Raw genomic sequence first — 14,410 nt, forward strand, 5'->3', positions numbered from 1 at the left:
GCTCCTGCTTATTTTTGCTTGACAATCAGCAGGCGACTGGTGTATGTGTGGGTGTGTGGGTGTGGAGTGTGCAGGTTAGCTGTCAATGGCTTCCCTTCTAGAAAACCTCATGTGATCTCATACCCCTCTGGAAATTGCTGGAAATTTTATCATTACCATAGAGTTCTGAGCAGTTCCTAGAGAAGCATGGCATTGCTCCCAGCTTCTCCCAGAAGTGACATCATGCCTTCAGCCTGATGGCTTGTTTGTTTGTTTTTACTTTTATTTTTCTTCTGCCATCTTGAAATCCAGTGCCCCATCTAGTGGGCTAGCAACTCTAAATCTGGGCTTTTGCCCAAACATGACATCAACAGGTACTCGTTACCATCTTTAATTAAACTGCTTTGGAAGTAATATACGTTTCCATGATAAACAATTTCTGAGCCTGAGTACACAGAAGCACACTTGCCAGAGCTGAGGAGTTCTCTTCACATGGCGAACAGAACCGGGAAAGCCACCAGACAAAAGAGACCCATAGCTTCAGACAGGGCAAATCCCAAAATCGCATATGAGAACAACAGCTGCTTCTGGTGTAGCCTATGATTTGGCTCCCAAAGACTGTTCCAGCACCAGCACCAGAACCTGCCACTCCTCCTGTGGCAGCACCAGCACCAATAAACTTGGCAGCCGTATCTATGTGCCTGCTGACTGCACTAGTTTGGAGCTTCCCTGGTGCTAACTGGCTGCTGGTCTTCCAAGGTCCAGTAAGGAAAGTCTTGTTGCCCTTGCCAGCCCTGCTTTCCGACCTAGACAACACTCAGGCAGAAATTGGTCCGTACAGGATGTTTGAATCTGTACGCATCAACACAGGTGAGCTGGCGGCAAGCTTGACACAGGTGAACGTGGTTGGTGCGGTCCTTGCTGGGTGCTGCCGGCCGGCCGGCCGCGGGAGCTCTGTGGGTGCGAGTTGGGCCTCCTGGTTTGTTGCGGGAAGACTGACACCAAAATGTAAAGCAATGCAATTCCCCCTCCCCCAATTCCCATGGTGGTAAGGGTCAGGACAGTGGGAGGAGACACTTTGTACACCCCCCAAAGATCCTTATGCTCTACAACCTCCAACTTCCTGGTGATCCCTGGCCCTAAGGAAGCCCGCTTGACCTCAACCAGGGCCAGAGCTTACTCCATCCTGGCCCCCACCTGGCGGAACAAGATCCCAGAGGAGATCAGGGCCCCGATGGAATTTGAACAGTTCCGCAGGGCCTGCAAAAGGGAGCTGCTCCACCAGGCATTTGGTTGAGGTCGACCTGAGCCACCGCTTCCAATCGGCTCCACTCAGCCTCCCTCCTACAACTGTCACTGCAGATTCGCCCACCCACTGGGCCAGGGGTAGTCAAACTGTGGCCCTCCAGATGTCCATGGACTACAATTCCTTCGCTAGCAGGGGCTCATGGGAATTGTAGTCCATGGACATCTGGAGGGCCGCACTTTGACTACCCCTGCACTGGGCCATCAGTACACATCAGCTTGTTCTCTCCAGTGTTCTATTGTTCCATAATGTTTTCCATTGTTATTAATGTATTGTTATAAACTGAGCTACTTGTATCGTTCCTGTTTGATGTAAACTGCCCTGAGCCTTAGGGGAGGGCGGTATATAAACAAACAAATAAATGTAAAGCAATGTAAACCCACCCACCCCAAATTCCCTTGACAACCCTAGAGGCAAGGGTGGGGACAGTGGGAGGAGAATGCCCACCCAAAGAGGCAAATTGACATACTTATGCAATCCTGAGCACAGCTTCAGCCTTATAAGCCATTTTATCGTATGGACTGCAATTCCCATGAGCCCCTGCAAATGCTGGCAGAGGCTCATGGGAATTGTAGTCCATGGACATCTGGAGGGCCACAGTTTGACTACCTCTAGCTCGTGTTTAGGATTACACCATGGCATGGTTATCTCTGGGGGATAGAGATACAAAGATTCTTTGCTCCTGTTCACGGTCTAGCTATATCATGGGCTCCATGCATTTAATTATTTGGTCATTTTGTCTCTGAAGCAGAACATAAACATTATCGGCAGGGGAGGTTGTACTGGGTCTGGAATCTGCTGCTGAAGCGACATCAGCTTCTCAATGGTTTCTTAATTGCTGCTCTGCTGATCAGGGAGGAAAGTGGGATATAAATAAAAATAAGCCAGCAATGGAAAGGCCTGCCATGTACTAGCAATCTTGAGATTGCTAATTTTCAGTGCATGAAACTGCAGGGCCGTTAGTCCTTGGACAGAGGATCCAAATGCCTTTCCTCATTGCTCAAGAATCAAGGTAGCGTGAAGCTCTGACCTAGGAAATGGGTTATCCCCTGTTCTGGATAGAATGGCATCCCCCCTAAAGCAGTAGGTCTGCAGCTTGGGGGTGCTCCTGGACCCAAACTTTCTGTTGTGTGAATGAGTGGCAGCAATGGCCAGGGGTGCCTTTCACCAGCTTGGGCTGGTGAGCTAGCAACGACCCTTCCCAGACAGAAATGGTCTTGCCACTGTGGGGAATGCTCTGGTAACATCAAGATTAGATTGCTGCAATGCCCTCTCCATAAGGCTGCACTTGAAGACTGTCATTGCCTGATTCTGTATCACAACCCAGGACTCCTCAATCTCTCTCTCTCTCTCTCTCTCTCTCTCTCTCTCTCTCTCTCTCTCTCTCTCTCCAAGAATGGTCCTGGGAAAGGCCTGATAAATACACTATATTGCTTCAAAACTTGCTGCATTTCAGAAAGCCGCATGAGCTGGTTCTGCCACCGCTACGAAGACAGCCTATTGGCTTTAATTAGTAAGAAAATAGGTCACCATTTCCAGTGGTAAAGCTATTCCTGAGAAAGCACACATGGAGTGGTATGTTTCCTTATTTCATAAGCTCGATTTGCATTATGCTGAATCTCATTTGCTTGAATGGCCTGGGCGACATTAAAGAGAAAACCAGATGAACTGGCGTGCTATATAAGACAGGGTTTTGGCTGACAGGGACTTGCGCCACCAACATAAAACTCAGTCCTAGATTGTCATCCCCCCCATACCCACCGCTGCTCAGTATATATATATGAGATGTGCATCTTTGTTCAAATAACGTATACCAATTAAAATCTAGGTCCCTCTTGAGAGATCGTGTAGTCTAGAGCAGGGGGTTTGCTGGCAGGGACTCATGGGAATTGTAGTCCATGAACATCTGGAGGACCACAGGTTGACTACCTCTGGTTTAGGGGGTTGGTGTGTCAGATTAGGATCTGCCAGGGAAGCTCATTGCCAGACCTTGGATCAGTCATATACTCTCAGCTTTTCGTGAGTCACTGCTCACTTCTTCAGCGAAAGCCAGAAGTAAAATAGGAAACCCCAAGTCTCTCCACACCCTCCACCTCTTAAAAGATGCCTGTCGTTCAAACCCACGCAAACAGGAAGGTCTTGCTGTGTCTCCGGAAGATTTCTAAGGAGGGAGAAGTGACTCAGGGAAGTTTCTGCCCTGCCACAAATTTTGATCGTCCTTATGGTGCTCCTGGACTCTCGCTTTTTTTCTGCTTCTACAGATGGACGAACATGTTTGCCCTGTCTTGATCTATCACACTGGAGCAGAATTAATTTTTGCTATATATTCCGTCATGTAAGGAGTTCATAGTCTGAGGAAGAGTGCTTGCCCTCGAAAAACCATGCCCTGAATAAATCTTTGTTGGTCTTAAAGGTGCCACTGGACTCTGATTTTACTGGAACAGGGTTTAAAAAAACAAAAAAAGATTTCAAACGATCCAGACCGGGCTTTGAAATAAATGGATTTATTTAATTATGGAATTGAACTCGGAAGGAATGCTTAGCCAAGGTGCCTGCATGATAACAAAAAAGGTAGTCAGCCCACTGGTAGAATAGGGGAGAAGTCCAGAGGAAATGGTCCTTGAATTTGACACAGGTGCAGATGGGATTCCAAACTTCCTGAGAAAAGCTGGAGTGAAGCCAATCTCATAGTGCACCAGGAAAGCAACAACAACAACAACAACATCGACCTTTGTTCTGCACACAATCCTAGCCCCCATACTGCCATGCGAGTTGAACACCCCCCCCTATAGAAGTCCATGGAGATTCTCACACCTCTTTTGGTATTCCTGAAGCAACACAGGAGGAGCTCCCATAAAATTTAGAGGCAGTCCCCTTCTTTTGTCTTCCACAGAAGGACATAAACACGGCTGACGGAACCTGTTCAGTGGCTTGCCATAGAATTTAATGTAAGGGGAAATTTCTATGCAGATGCAACTTGCTGTAATCTCTTCCATCTTGATCACACCCAAATTGTTTTCTTCAAGCTCAGGCACAGAATTCTTCCACCTGCAATAATGAGAAAAATCTGGGAGGAAAACACACACACACACACACGAGGGTCATCCATTGGATCAATTTGCTTTGTACGATTCCCTTGACTTTATTTTAGAGAGCTAAACTTTCATCACGGTAAGAAAGGAGCCAGAATCCAGGAGCACCTTACACACTTGGTGGAGTTGTTAAGAGTGGCAGCTTCTAATCTGGTGAGTCAGGTTTGATTCCCTGCTCCTTCTCCACATGCAGCCAGATGGGTGACCTTGGGCTTCTCACGGCCCGTGATATAGTTGATATCAGGGCTCTCTCAGCCTCACCTCCCTCACAGGGTATCTGTTGTGGGGAGAGGAAAGGGAAGGTGATGTAAGCCACTTTGAGACTCCTGGTAGAGAAAAGCAGCATATAAAAACCAACTCTTCATCTTCTAACAACAGTTGTGGCAGAGGAGGAGCTTTCGTGAGTCACTGCTCACTACTTCAGATACAGTAGAAAAGAGTGAGGGTCCCATAACACCTTAAAGACGAACATTTGTGGCGGCATTGGAGCTTTTGCCAGTCGCTGCTCACTTTTCTCTCCTTGGAGATCTTCAGGAGGCACTGCAAGGCCTGTCTGCTTGCCTGGATTCCAAGGGCAGGCATCTTTTAAGGGGCGGAGTGTGTGGATTTAGGGTTTCCTATTCTAATTTGGAAATTTAAATGGACTCCGGGGAATGGTAGAGGACAGGAAGGCCTGGAGGATCATTGTCCATGGGGTCGCGATGTGTCGGACACGACTTCGCACCTAACAACAACAAATTCTAATTTGGATTTCTCTGAAGAAGTGAGCAGTGACTCAGGAAAAGCTGAGAGTGTGTGACCGGTCGAAGGACATGCAGTGAGTTTCCCTGGCAAAGCGGGGGGGCTGATCCAAAGGGAATGCAGGAGAAACTAGAGGTGAATGGTCCCAAGCTGTTGGAAATGGCCTTTGTGTGCAGCTCCCATTCTTGTATTCCGGCTTAGCCGACGATTCATCAGCATTAAACCCTGGTTTAGAATCCCAGTTCCTAGGACAGAAACCAACCTCCAGTTCGTTAAGATGGTCACATGAATACATCAGAGCTAATTGGAAATGTAATTTACTGGGGTGGAGTGAGGAAGGGAAAGCAGAACAGATCTATTTCTAAATCAAATGTACTTTAGAGCTGAAGTTGATTTTCCGTTGGTTTTATGTGAGACATGCACAAACCAGTGTAGGCTATGAAACAGACAATCCAGGACATTGGTGGCAGCTTGTTCTGTTCTAGAGTTTTTTGTTTTGATTTGTTCTTGTTTTGTGCTCCACATCTTCATTTCATGGAATCCTAGAGTCGGAAGGGGCCATCCAGGCCATCTAGTCCAACCCCCTGCTCAATGCAGGATCAGCCTCACTGATAGTCTTCAAGCAAAGGTTGGATACACACTTTTCCTGGATGTTTTAGGATGCTTTGGACTGATCCTGCATTGAGCACAGGGGGTTGGACTAGATGGCCTGTGTGGCCCCTTCCAACTCTATGATTCTATAATTCTATAATTCTAAACTGAAAATGGAGCTGAAATAAAAGTTAACATGACAGGCTAAATCAGTGGTCCCCAACCCCTGAGCTGCAGCCTGGCGCTGGGCCGTGAAGGCCTTGGTGCCGGGCCGTGGCTCCCTCTTCCCGCGTCCCCCAGCAGCGAGAAGCTCGCCAGGCCGCAAGCAAATCGGCTGCCAAAGGGTGGTGGATTCAAATCTGGAGAGCTGGGTTTGATTCCCTGCTCCTCCACATGCAGCCAACTGGGTGACCTTGGGCTTATTACAGCCCTGATAGTGCTGTTCTTATAGAGCAGTCCTATCAGGGCTCTCCCAGCCTCACCTATCTTACAGGGTGTCTGTTGTGGGAGACAAAAGGGAAGACGATTGTAAGCCACTTTGAGACTCACTTGGGGAGTGAAAAGCAGGGTATGAAAACCAACTCTTCTTCCGACCTCCTCAGACTGGCCATTCTACATGCTGGGGGCCTCAACGGAGAAGACCTGTACACGGACAGTTGTTGATTTTCCTCATTTGCAGAGCTCTATACTCAGGAAACCCTGCTCGGATGAGTAAAGCCCTCATGGCAGAACAAAACAGGAGTGGCAGTGCTGCAGACATGCAGGACAAAAGCCATGAAGGGCTTTCTGTGTGGTAGCCATAAGAAGGATTCTCCGGCTTGTAGGAACTGTGGAAAGTAAGAGGCCAAAAGAGGGATTCTTGGGATCTGCGTGAGAACCATGGGAAGCATTTTATGACCTCACCTTCACTTGTATGTCGATAGAAGAAGAGTTGGTTTTTATACCCCGCTTTTCACTATTTGAAGGAATCTCAACGCGGCTTAGTGGCTTTCCCTTCCTCTCCCTGCAACAGAGGTAGTTGGGGCTGAGAGAGCTCTGAGAGGAACTGCTCTGTGAGAACAGCTCTATGAGGACTGTAACTAGCCTAAGGTCACCCAGTTGGCTGCATGAGTTAAATGGGACATCCAGATTAGAGGCCATCACTCTTAACCACTATACTACACCGTACAGATTAATGTGAGCCATGTATTCACCCCTGCACTGCTATTTTATATGGTCTTGGGAGCTTTCAATAGCAAGACAAATGTATAAAACCTCCCGTGAGTGTCCTAATCATTGTGTCTATGTACTGCCTAGGAAGTTCACAAACTAGGAGCAACTGAAAGAAAGAGAGAGAGAGAGAGAGAGACATTTGACTATTTTGAAAGCCTGTTGAACTTTCCCCTTTTTTAATTTGTGATAAAAGAGAAGGTCAGTGCTTTGGTCTCTTGTCTTCGTATCACTTTCATTGAGGGAACACTTAATAATTCAAGAGCCGAGATGCTGCTTGAAAGAAGAATGCACATTGCCAAACAGCCCAGGTCACTCACAGTTTCCCTTGCCAGCCACAAAACCATAAGTCATGCGCTCTTGCAAGTCCAAATATGGCATGTGATTTACAACGATGACATAATTCTGAATCATATGGGCTTGTTCAAAGCTTGGAGAAAAGGATGACTTACATATATGGAGGAAAGAGTCCTATTCTTTAAAAAAAAATGAAGGAACATATTTTCTTTAGCTTTCGGGGTGGAGAACAAGCAGTCAAGGCAGCACTTCGGGGACTTCTCAACCAACGTGACAGAGGTTTGTAAAATTATGTGCAGAGTGGAGAAAGTTGACAAAGAGAAATTTTTCTCCTCCGCAAAAACTAGAACTTTAGGACATTCAACAAAGCAGATGGGCAGCAGATTTGGGCCAGGCAATAGGAAATATTTCTTTGCATAGCTAGAGGTTAGCATGTGGAACTGTCAGAGCATGTAGCGATGGCTACAGGCATAGATAGCTTTAAGAGGATAGGTAACCTCCATGTTCAGGGGCAGTCAGCCTCTGAATTCCAGAGCCAGGAAGCAACATTGGGGAAGGCCTAGGCCTCTATACACAGGTGTTAGACCTCCAGAGGACCTGTTGGCCGATGTGTGAGACAGGATGCTGGACTAGATAGACAATTGATTTGATCCAACAGGGCTCTTCTTATGTTCTTAACCATATTAAGAGCACTAAACCTCTGAGTACCAGAGCCAGGAGGCAGCATCAGTGGAAGGCCTTGGCCTTTGTGCCCTGTTATTGGACCTTCAGAGGACCAGTTGGTCACTGCTTGAGATATGATGCTGGACTAGATGGGACCCCTGGTCTCAGCTACCAGGGGTCTTCTTATGTTATGTTCTTAACAGAAGAGAAGAAATCTATAGCTAGATTCAAGTTTCTCAAGGTATAGCTTGCTAGTCAAAGCTTATACCCCATGAATCTTACTAGTCTCTAAATCTAGTGATTTGAATCTAGCTTTTCTAGTGCAGACACACATGGCTACACTCACGACGTATCTAGGTACATAATGCCATGAGTTCTTTAGTTTCTTATACCATGGCAATAAAAATAGGAGGAAATTATACCAACAAATTTCCTCTTTTCTTTAAAGAACACCGGGGGGGGGGGCACAGGGGGATGAACCATCTGCAGCATTTAAATTAAAATTATGGCACAATTTCATAAAAATCAGCGACCACATCCTAAAACATTGCCAAATTCTTTGCAGTATGTAGTACCTCTGCTTGCAAGAGCAGACTTACGCACATATTGTCTAACCACAAATGGCTAAGATCCAAAATATTTCAAGGAACAATTCCACTCAACTCAGTATGTCTGGATCTTGAGGTCCTTGCATGGTGCCTTCCTGTGAGACCCAGCCTTGGCCGAGGTTCAGATGAATAGCCATGTAATCCGTAATAGTAGAATAAAATATGAATCTGGTAGTCCCTTAAAGACCAATGAGGTTTAGTTGGTGGGGGTACATGGGGTGGGGGCAGTTGAGCTGTTCCCCACCCCCCCCCCAGCCCCGATCATGGAACTCCCTCCCTCAAGATGCGGAGATGGTAGTATCCCTGGCTCTCTACATAAAATTAAAGACTTTTCTTTTCCAGAATGTATACCATTTATAACTTGTTGGTCTTACAAGGTGCTACTGGACTCTGATTTTACTGTTGTACCGACCACAGTCCCCAATAATTAATCTATGCAGCTTTGTGAAAGATTTTGTACACTGCTACACTACCCTGTAGCCTGGGTAGGAACGTCCTCTTGAATAATTCACTTTTGCACAGTTTGTGGAAAGCCAGGAGAGCAGGAGGCTTGTGGCTGTTCCACAAGGCTGGATCCACAGCAGAGAAGGCAGAGAGCTCCAAATTCACATCGTCTTCCAATCCCAACTCAACACAGAGCCTTTTCTTGGGCCAGGTGTAACACTTTAGCCTCAGCCATTCTTTTAGGCAGAGTTTAAAAAGCAGCATATTCAGACAGATGCTGCCCATGTAAAACAAGCCACACTGTGCTTTTTATTGCCCCTTCTTACACAGATATCTTTACAAAACAATTACGCTCTGCTTAGTTAAATAAGGTGGGATTTCCCAATCTCTGTAAGGTTTCCTTCCTTTTGAATAATGACAACTCTGAAATAACAGGAAAGTTGGCAGAATAGTAGATGACTTTAGTTAGTTTGGGAGGGGACCACCTAGAGACTGTTTTAGCTGTTGTTTCTATTTTTAAAAATGTTTAAAGACATTTCCTCAATCTGTTAGTCTATCTATGGGTCCAGGAATTTACAGCCGGTTTTTGAGCAGGATTAAAAGAAAGACAGCACCTGCTATTTTACCTCAGAATGGTTTGGGGACCTTTGGGTTAAGTTTATGAGACCTTTCCAGTGATCTTGTTTTATGCTTGTGTCGGTTGTGAGCCAGCTCTAAGGACCTTCAGGTGGAAAAGGCAGTAGATGAATACTGGAAATAATTACATACGGCCGATACAGATCTGGATTTGCAAAGATATCTGATGTCACACTTATTTGCTGTAAGAACCAGAAAGTGCTGGTATCAATTGGCAGAGGTGTGCTTGTCACCCTTGGGGGGATCTAGAGCTAGTCAAGTCATCTGTTTTGCTTTCATATGATGTTTTAGTTGGGTTGGGGTTAATCTGAGGGATTCTTTGTTTCAGGGGCCCTGGTGGCTCTTGGCAAGCTGTTGCTTCATCTTTTTTATCTCGTTTCCCCCAGGCCATTTCTCTGTGGTTAGCCATGGAAGTCTGTATGCCACCCTTCACTCTCGGTGCTGAAAGGGTGACACACCCTCTCTTTCAGTGGTTTGATACAAGAATAATTGCAAGCAGATTCATGCCTGAATTGCTCTTATGCCAGCTGTTTGGAGATTTCTGAAGTAAAACTAATCTTAAATGGCTACATGTTGTTATGCTAACCTCTGGAGAACTGGCAAAGAATGCGAGATCCTAGGTTAGATAAAGAAATAAGACAATGTAAGAGGGCCAGTGCGGTTTAGTGATTAAGACTAGGATCTCTAGGAGATGCAGGATAAAATCTCCTCTCCTGCCATGGAAGCTCCTGGAGTGACCTTGGGCTAGTCACACATCTCTCAGCCTAACCTACCTCACAGGGTGGTTGTGAGGATAAAATGGAGGAGAGAGGAATGAGGTAAACCACTTTGGTTCACCAGTGGGGAGAAAGGCAGGGTACAGATGAAGTAAATAAATAAATTACTTGAAGACAGGAGTGGCTCTCCAGATGTCCATGGACTACAGTTCCCATGAGCCCCTGTCAGCATTCTCATGGGAACTGTAGTCCATGGACATCTGGAGAGCCATAGTTTTGGCCACCCCTGCTTTAAGAGAAGCTTCAGTGAATGTCTTCATTGAACATAAAGGTATGCCTATATGGGAGAGATATGAGGGAAAGCAGTCAAATTTTTCTTTTATACAACCCCCCACTTCAAACCCTATAGTGTTCTATAACAGTGCTGAGTAATGCTGTAACTTTCCTGACTGGTATTGAAATTCAACTGATATGCTAGAAAACAGGACATTACATGGAAAAAGTATATATAAAACAAGTTTCTGTTGGGGGGCCGTGCTAACGTGACTGCTAAGTTAAGAAGCAGGGACTTTTTGGTGACAGTGTCTTTGTTGTTCAGCTCCCTACCCAAAAAAGGCCCAGCAAGCAACCTCTCTTCTTGTGTTTTGGTGACTTTAAAAAACATTACTTCAGAAAGCATTTGATGATCTAAACTGAATGTTCTTTTAAAGGACTCGCTTGTCTTATACCTATGGCTTAATGCTGATTTCATTGCTATTTGCATAATTTGTAAACCATTAGAGGGCTGGGGTTGTGCCTAAGGCATGGTAAAACACCAAGAATTAAAAACAAACATGCCTAAAAAAAATATTGAGTGGGAGAAGCGCAATATCAGCTTCAAAGAGACATTTAGTGACTAAAGGCTATAAAGCTGAGTCCCTTAAGGCTCAAAACTGTTGAAACTAGATTTAATGTGCCTGCAATATTTCAATATTAACCATTAAATAAAAACCCTGGAAGTAAATCCCTTTGGTTTCAAAGAGACTATCTGGAAATAAGTGTGTTTAGTACTGCAACCCTAATCAAATGGCACTGGAGCCAAAGGAACTATGCTTTCCTGGAAGATAGTGGAAGATAGCCAGAGTTCAAGGCCAAAGCTAGACATAACGGGCATATGTGGGTACCACTGGTCTATGTGAAACGAAGACCTATCGCATGATCTCATCATACTAAGAGTTTACTCCGCCTCCTACAACCAACAGATAATGTAGTGTAGTGGGAGAAAGGGAAAATTGAACGTAATGACATCACTTCACACTTCTCTGTTCACTAAATTTTATTGGAAGAATGGTGAGAAGACATCTGAATCAGCAGTAGCCATGTAATGGCTGGAAGAGGAGGAGGAGGAGGAAGAGCTGGGTTTTTGTACCCCGCTTTTCACAACTTTAAAGTTACCAACAAGATAGTTTTAGAGAGGAGCAAACCAACTATGTCATTAGAAGGGAAGATATTATGGCTGAAGCTCACTTACTTTGGACACATCATGCAATCAAACTCGCTAGAAAAATCATTAATGCTCGGCATGGTCAGTGGCAAAAGGAAACGTGGTCGCCAAAGGATCCGCTGGCTCGACACGATCAAAGACGATACATGGATGACCATGAAGCAACTAAAAGAAGCAATCAGAGACAGGGGCGCGTGGCGAAGACTTTCCTATAGAATCGCCGAAGATCGGACACGACTGAACGGATAACATCATCATCATTGCATCATTTCACAACCTGAAGGAGTCTCAAAGTGGCTTACAATCGCCTTCCCTGTCTCTCTCCAAAACAGGCACCCTGTGAGGTAAGTGGGGCTGAGAGAGCTCTGAAAACTGTGACTAGCCCAAGTTCACCTAGCTGGCTGCATGTGGAGGACTGGGGGATCAAACCTGGTTCTCCAGATCAGAAGCTGGTGCTCTTTACCATGACACCACACTGGCTCTCATGGTCCTCAACATTCTTTTCAGCTTCTATGAGCTCAACATTTTGTTTTACTAATCTTCTCTTTTATAACATAAAAATTGGAATATTTTTGATTGACAGGTGGACTCTTCTAGGCATGATTCTAAATTACTTCGCCATTTTCAAGCTTTCTTGGAAAATGTTCAGGAAAAGAGCATTCGCTTCTGAGAGTCCGCTACATCCCCCTTTCATAACAATGGCACATGGGCAAATGGCCTTATGACACAGTTTGCAGCATTTGGTGAGAGTTTCATCTAGGACGGGGGTGGCTGAACTGTAGCTCTCCAGTCCATGGACTACAATTATCATGAGCCTCTGGCTGCATTCACAATTACATATGTACTGTTCATCTGCTTATGAGACAAACCACATTCAGTTCATTTATTTATCTGCAGAATGTATATCCCACCCTTCTGCTCAATCAGAGCCACAGAAGGCAATAATTAAAACCAGAACTTTAGAAAGCATATCATAGAAACATTTAAAACCAAAAATAAAAAGCATATATTAAAAACAGAGAGCCAGTAATTTACTGTTACTGCTCAGTTATCCAATCTTCTCTGTACACTCCCATATCCTAAAGGACAAAATTGTTTAAGTATCTCAAGTGTAAGATTCCAGAGTTGTCATGACAGAGATTAGGCATAAGCTTCCTTACCACTAAAGAAAGGATCTGTCAGACCTATAAGTGACTAAAAGATTCAAAACAAAGAAGAATGGTTAGCAAACAAAAACCCTCTATTGTACTGGCAAGGCTGCCATACTAAATTACCTGCAGGTGTTTCTAATTCCAAAGTCATAGAAGCTAAAAATGTATTAGATTTGATTTTTAAACAAGGCATGTCAAAGGATACGTCTTCTTTATGCCCTTTCCTGGGAATGACTTTTCATCTCCTGTTTCTGTACTAGAGGCCCTCTTCATAAAAAAAGAAAAGAAAATCAGCATTTTCCCATGTAAGCAGCAGGTGATAGTTCTGGCTTCCATACCCAGCTAACTTGTTCACAGTCAAATCTGCTGTGTGGGCTAGTGGAAGGTGGTTTTGTTCTGCATTTTTTCACAGCCATGAGAAAATGACAAATTATTTGATTACAAGGCCTGGAATTCCCAGTTTCTTCCCCTACCCGCAACTTTTGAATACCTGTAACCGGACACGACTGTAAATGCATTTCAGTAGTATTTTTTCGTATCAGTTTCCTGGGGGGGAAATGGCAGAAAAATAGTATGTTACTGTTTTGATGAAGGAAAACAAGATCTAGTGGATGCCCAGTATGGGGTTTGATAGTAGACTAATATGAAGCAGTAATATTAACGATATCAACACCCATAAAGTGGACACAGGAATTATTTTCATAATTCCATGCTATCAAGTCACAATTTATGTATTTATTTATGTATTTATTTATTTATTTACTTACTTCTTTATTTAGATTTTTATACCGCCCTTCCCTACGGCTCTGGGCAGTTTACATAAAACATTTTGAAACATTTACATAGAACACTCTCAAAATCAATATAACAATATAGCAATAACAATAACATACCAACTAGAACAGTATTTTAACAATAACGTTGACACTCCCTCAGTAAGTTCGGTCCTTCAGTCTGGGGGGTGGGGGTGGGACCTGTAGATGTTATTGAGTCAGTCGGCCTCACCAAATGCCTTGTGGAGCAGCTCCCTTTTGCAGGCGCTGCTGAATACTGGAAGTTCTGGCAGGGCCCTGATCTCTTTGGGGAGCTCATTCCATCAGGTGGGGGCCAGGACTGAGAAGGCCCTGGCCCTTGTTAAGGTCCGACATGCCTCTTTAGGGCCAGGGATCCACATGGGGCAACCCCACAAGGGGTTTTCAACACAGGAGATGAACAAAGATGGTTTTCCATTGCCTTCTTCTGCATAGCAACCCACCCGTCTTGCTAGTCTCCCATCCAAGTATTAAACATAGTCCAACTTGCTTAGATTCCAAGCTCAGATGATCTCAGGGAAGTCTGAAGCATTCAAACTATTGTTATCTTCATGGGGATTTTGAAATAATTATGAACATTGTAACAATTCTACAAGTGTGTGACTTTCCTGTACACATCTTAGTATATATGTGCTGGTAAGTAGTAACTGTTAATTAATTAATTATATATATATTGTATTGT

General features: G+C 44.6%; 1 long non-coding RNA gene and 1 pseudogene across 1 annotated transcript; both read right to left on the reverse strand.

Annotated features, from left to right (window-relative positions):
• Window positions 1-467: 467 nt before the first annotated feature.
• On the reverse strand, window positions 468-2,098 carry LOC143836687 (ATP synthase F(0) complex subunit C3, mitochondrial pseudogene; annotated as a pseudogene).
• Window positions 2,099-4,407: 2,309 nt separating this feature from the next.
• On the reverse strand, window positions 4,408-13,611 carry LOC143836884 (uncharacterized). The gene is made up of 3 exons (XR_013230811.1): window positions 11,793-13,611; window positions 8,542-8,664; window positions 4,408-4,654 (listed from the first exon to the last, which is right to left on the reverse strand). It is a non-coding gene; the product is annotated as an uncharacterized LOC143836884 (long non-coding RNA).
• Between the last annotated feature and the right edge of the window lie 799 nt (window positions 13,612-14,410).

The sequence above is a fragment of the Paroedura picta genome, chromosome 4, assembly GCF_049243985.1.
Source record: "Paroedura picta isolate Pp20150507F chromosome 4, Ppicta_v3.0, whole genome shotgun sequence".
Taxonomy (NCBI): Eukaryota; Metazoa; Chordata; class Lepidosauria; order Squamata; family Gekkonidae; genus Paroedura; species Paroedura picta.